The sequence below is a fragment of the Pinus tabuliformis genome, chromosome Q, assembly GCF_031772625.1.
Source record: "Pinus tabuliformis cultivar Carrire ecotype Pingquan chromosome Q, CPIR1, whole genome shotgun sequence".
Classification (NCBI taxonomy): domain Eukaryota; kingdom Viridiplantae; phylum Streptophyta; class Pinopsida; order Pinales; family Pinaceae; genus Pinus; species Pinus tabuliformis.
Window position 1 is genome coordinate 950,036,408 of NC_142296.1, and position 6,000 is coordinate 950,042,407.

Consider the following 6,000-nt stretch of genomic DNA (forward strand, 5'->3'; position numbering starts at 1 on the left):
ACATTGATCAGGCCGTGAGGAAATATCAGTACTCCTGTGCCCGAATATGCATGGAAGTAGATATGGAAGATGGACTACCCGAAGCAATAAAACTCACAGTGGCTGGATGGTTCCATATTCAAGAGCTGGATTACGAGCAGATCCCCTTTAAACACAGACACTGCCATGGCTATGGACACTTTGCAAAATACTGCAAGAAAAAAATGGAAGAGCAGAGCCACACCTCGAAGGGAGATCAATGGACCTCAGTCCAGAAAACGGGCCATGCAAAAGCAGCTGGGAAAGGAGCTGCAAAGGGGAATAACCAAGAAAATCCCAGCAATGAAAATGGAACCCCCCAGAACCTGGATGAGATCCCAATCCCCAAAGGATCCTCTCCACCAGATCCCCCAGAAACTGATCTGACTACTCCAGCACAGGTCGAAGATCCACATGCAAATAAAGATGGAGGCGGGGAAGTCTCGTCTGGTTCTCCTCAGGGCAGCCCCTCCATGCCTTCGTATGCAGATATAACAAAGAAGAAAAAAGTGCCAGAACCTTCAGACTCCTCAGAGGAAGAGACCTATGAGAGACCCTCGAAGAAAACAGGTAGGAAGACCCACAAAGCAGTCAGGGAGGAGGAGGCAGAGTGCCTTAAAATGCAAGGCAGCCAGTCCAAAATAGAGATGACTATAGGAAGAAATACTAGAGGAAGATCCACCAAGGGAGGAATCCCAAATCCCTCGCCAGGTAAATAATGCGTATAGTCTCTTGGAACTGCAGAGGCTTGGGGACCCAACCAAAAATTGAAGCGGTCAAAGATCTGATGAAAATAGAGCCCTCAGACATCCTCTTGCTCCAAGAGACTAAAATCGAAGGGAAAGCCCTTTTGGATATCAGCAATTCTAAATGGAAGAAGAACGAAGGCATAACAGTCAGCTCAAGGGGAACTTCGGGAGGCGTTGCAACTCTCTGGTCGAAAGATCAGTTCCTCCTGCTGAACTCCCATGAGACCCAACACTGGATCTTCATTGAGCTCAAGCACCTTGAAAGTAAGTTAACTATAGCTTTATTCAATCTCTATGTTCCTGTTATTTATGCAGAAAAAAGAGAATGCTGGAACACTCTCTCGGATTTCTTAGATCTCCACTCCCTAAACAACATCATCCTGGGAGGAGATCTTAACTTAGTCATGAAACCAAAGGAAAAAAGGGGGGGAAACAGCAGCTGAGATCAGCTGCTGGCTTTGGTAGAGGAATTAATGCAACAGAGGGACCTCCTAGATTTTGCCCCGGTGAGAGGCAAATACACTTGGACCAATAATAGAACTGGGCCTGACCACATTGCTGCCCGACTGGATAGATTTCTAATCCAAAGCTCCCTGTTGCTGGAAAACCTCCTTATCTCATCAAAAATTCTCCCCAAACTCTCCTCGGATCATAAGCCAATTCAGCTCCTTATGGCCCCTGAGGAAGATCTTGGACCTATCTCCTTTAAATTTAGTCCACTCTGGATTGAAAAAGCAGGCTTTCTAGACACTATACAATCGACTTGGGATATCCCCATCAACGGATCCCCAAGCTTTGTGTGGGAGGAAAAATTGAAAGCCACCAAAAAAGCCTTAAAAGAGTGGCTAAGGAAACTCCCCAATCCCTCTACCCAGCACAGAAAAGATGAAGTCCAACAGCTGGAAACTCTGCAAAATGGAATGGAAGGTCTCCACATTACCCCTGAAATTTTAAACAAAGAAGCAGCTTATCAAAGAAATATCCATCAATCTTTCAGAAGGGAAGAAGAGCACTGGAGACTCAAATCTCGCAGTCTATGGTTAAAGGCAGGAGATCGAAACACCTCTTTCTTCCACCGACAGTATAAAGCCCGCCTATCTCGGAATCACATCACTGAGATCAAGAATGAAGAAGGTCAGATTTGCAACAAATTTGACCAAATAAAAATTGCAGCTGAAAACCATTTTAAAAATCTCTACGGAACAAGGAATGAAGGCAGCATAGAAGACACTGAAGATCTCCTCTCCTATATTCCCCACCTCATCACCCATGAGGACAACCAGGCTTTACTGAAACCCTTATCTGAAGAAGAAATCATCAAGGTCATATGGGCAATGGAATCAGATAAGGCCCCTGGGCCAGACGGATTTACAATACACTTCTACAAAGTCTGCTGGGACATCATCAAAACAGATCTGCTGAAAATGATACAAGGTTTCTTTGGAAAAGCCAAGGTTGGAGGAGGCATCAACTCCACCTTTCTTGCTCTAATTCCAAAAGAGGCTAACCCGGAAACTTTCGGCAGGTTTAGGCCCATCTCTCTTTGCAACGCCTCCTATAAAATCTTGTCCAAAATCATTGCAAACAGAATCAAACCCCTTCTTGACAAACTAATATCCAGCACCCAAGGGGGGTTCGTCAAAGGCAGACACATCTTGGACAACATCATTCAAGTGTAGGAAGCTATCCACTCAAGCAAACAGAGGAAAGAGAAGGGGATGTTGATCAAGCTTGACATGGCTAATGCATTCGACAGAGTCAACCATTCTTTTCTTCTCCAAGTCCTCCGATCCTTCGGCTTCCCTACTAAGTTTATCAACCTCATTAAAGCTTGCATCTCAAACCCTTGGATAGCCCCCATGGTCAACGGCTGCCCAACATCCTTCTTCCAAGCCCATCGTGGACTAAGGAAAGGCTGTCCCCTCTCGCCTTTTCTGTATATACTCATGGCAGATTCTCTTAGCAGGAAGCTGGCTGCAGAAATGAACACTGGTGATCTCCCAGGAATCCGAACTGCAAATGCTCTCAAGCCTATAAACCATGCTCTCTTTGCAGACGACTCCCTTCTCCTAGGCGGAGCCTCTAATAGAATAGCAGCTAACTTCGATTATGTGCTAAAAAGTTACTGCAGAGCTTCAGGAGCGGTGATAAATGACAGAAAGAGCTCGATTAATGGATGGAATGTAAGCCAAGACAATCTCAATACCATAGCCCAGATCCTTGGTTTTGAGTCCTTCGCCCATTGGGACAGCATCAAATACCTCGGCTTACCCCTCACATCTGGAGTCAACAACAGATCTCTGTGGAATGGCATCATTAGCAAAATTAAAGACAAGATCACCTCCTGGGGAGGTTACTGGCTTACCAAGGGAGGGAAAACCATCTTACTTAAATCCGTCTTATCTGCTCTCCCCATATATCAAGCCTCTTTCCTTCTGGCTCCGAAACACATAATGGAACAGATCTCATGTCTCCTGAGAGACTTTCTCTGGAAAGGAGGCAGAGGCAATCACAGTAAAATGCATTTGGCAAACTGGGATCTTGTTAAGCAACCAATACTGGACGGAGGCCTACAGATTAGAGACCCTACCTTATCTAATCAGTCACTAGGATGCAAGCTTCTATGGAAAATCTATTCAGATCCCACACACCCTGTCAGTGAAACGCTCACCTCCAAATACGCGCAGGGGATCTCTCTCAGGCATCTGTCAGCAAATAATACTCTCGCAGGCACTCATACTTGGAACCTCTGTAGGAAATGCATCAGTGTTTCAGGAAACAATTGTATCACATACCTGGCAATGGGGAGAAGATCCTCCTCTAGAAAGATCGCATCATGAATAGCCCCCCTCTTAACTCCCACGAAGAAATCCGCGATCTTAGAGATTGGCTCCACGGAGCAGGTATAAGAAAGTTGAACGAAATTTCTGCATGGGATAGTAAAGGGAATTGGACCGACTGGGCACTCCCTCCCGTGCTGGCGCAGCTCCACTATCAACTCGCAATCCTCAAAACGCTGCTCTCAAACGCAGCGCCGGTCCACCGCAACAGCGCAGACAAATGGGGGTGGGGTGATACGGGTTCTTATACCTCAGCTTTGGGTTACACTGCCCTGCAGACCAAAAAAGACAGATTGAGAACTCGAGCGTTATGGAAACAGGTTTGGAGCACCTCTAGGCTCCCAAAAGTTAACTTCTTTTTTTGGATTCTTGTGCAGAATAAACAGCTTACAGGGGACAATCTGTCAAAACGTAATATTGTTGGGCCTTATAGATGCGCAATGTGCAGAAACTCTAGAGAAACAGCCTCTCACCTGTTCATTGATTGTGATTTTGCCAAAGAAGTTTGGAAACTAACTCTTCTTGGACTGCCCGCCTCCCCTCCCCAGCATAGCTCCGTGGCAGATCTCTTTACTGAATGGTTTCAATGTTACCCTCATAATATCCCCAATAAATCCCTCTAGTTTCACATTTGGCTCTCCATACCCAAATTTGTATGCTGGGAAATCTGGCTTGCCCGAAATGACTCAATCTTCAACAATTCTACACGCTCTCCTGCTAAATCTGCCTCAATTTCAAAAGCTCTTCTTCTTGAAACTGTCCTCCTGCATTCCCACAAATCAGACTCCTCCCTCCTCCCCTCAGAAGAGGCATGGCTGAACCTTCATAGCCCTCATCCCATAAGCAAAGCCCGTTCCCTCCCCCCTCCCCTCCCCATTCCATCTTGGAAAATTAGAGAACCTGAAGCTGTCTTTTAAACTTGGCGGAAGATCCAAAACACAACTTCAATCTTTTTCGACGGTGCCTCCAAAGGAAATCCGGGGGCTGCGGGAGCTGGAGGAGTCATCTACTTCTCAGACAATTCCAGAAAAGTTCGCTTTTGCTGGGGGCTTGGTATTCGCACAAACAATCAAGCAGAGCTCCTTACTCTCACAAAAGCCTGCCAAATAGTCCGGGATAAAGGCATCAAAGAATGCCAAGCATTCGGAGATTCCGAAATCCTCATTAAGAAGATCATCTCGGATGACCAGTTCAACAATGCTATCCTCAACAAGTCTCTGAAAAGGTTAAAGATAATTCTGCAAGATTTCACTTCCTTCAAAATATACCATATTCTCAGAAGTTTGAATAGTGAGGTGGATGAAATGGAAAACAAAGGAAGTCTCATAGCACCGGGAGCTCTCAACATCAATGACAACAGCGCTACCTCATATTGTATTCCTTAATTCAAGCGCATAATTGAACAAGAAGCATTTAGATGTAAGGAAAAGCTGTGTAAAGACGGTTGATTAGGCTTAGGCCCAACCATACCTCAATAATAAATTATACCCGTTACAATTAAAAAAAAATAAATGCGGATGCAAATTAGAGTTCCATTTATTATCAACCTGGGAAAGTAAAACTTCGAGGAACATCCACCATATGTGGACTTAGAGACAAACTAAACTAAGCTAGGTGAAGAAATGCTAAAGCTCCCTTACAGGAGGTCTTTCATTGGGATCTCCAACACCTATTTAGTCATTTAACAAAATGAAATCTAAAGACATTGTGACAAGTGTAAGAAATATTAAATCTCCCTTACAGGAGACTATTCATTAATATTTCTAATCATCTTAATTTTACAAACAAACATAAAATGAAAGCTTACCAAAACAAAAGTGTACTTGCTAGACAATGGGGGCCCTTCCAAGGATTCACAAGCACATCAAAAGAGAAGTCAAATGTAGAAGATCAAAGAAACTCCATTTTATTTATCATCAATTGCGAATTGCAATTACAAGTTCTACATTCCAAGAGGTTCTAAAATCTCCATTACAATGATTCTAAATTCTAACTTCTCATTACAAACTTATAAGATCCTAAGGTTCTAAATTCTAACTTCTCATTACAAACTTATAAGATCCTAAGGTTCTAAATTCTAACTTCTCAATTCTAAATTCTAAATTCCAAATTACAAATGAAGGAGATAATACTCCTATTTATACAAAAGTTATGATAACAAACTCATAAATATGGATCCACTATTCCCTCTTCAGATCCACATATCTCTCAACCAATGGTGACACATAACACTATCCTCCATGATCTTCTCCATAGGGTCCATGATCTTATCCATGAGGTCCATGATCTCCTCAAATTCGAATTGAACATAGAGTGCCACATAAGGGTGCCTTAGAAGCTTCCATTGTACCTACACATGTCAACAAACTCATTCTAATTGTTAGGTATAAGTA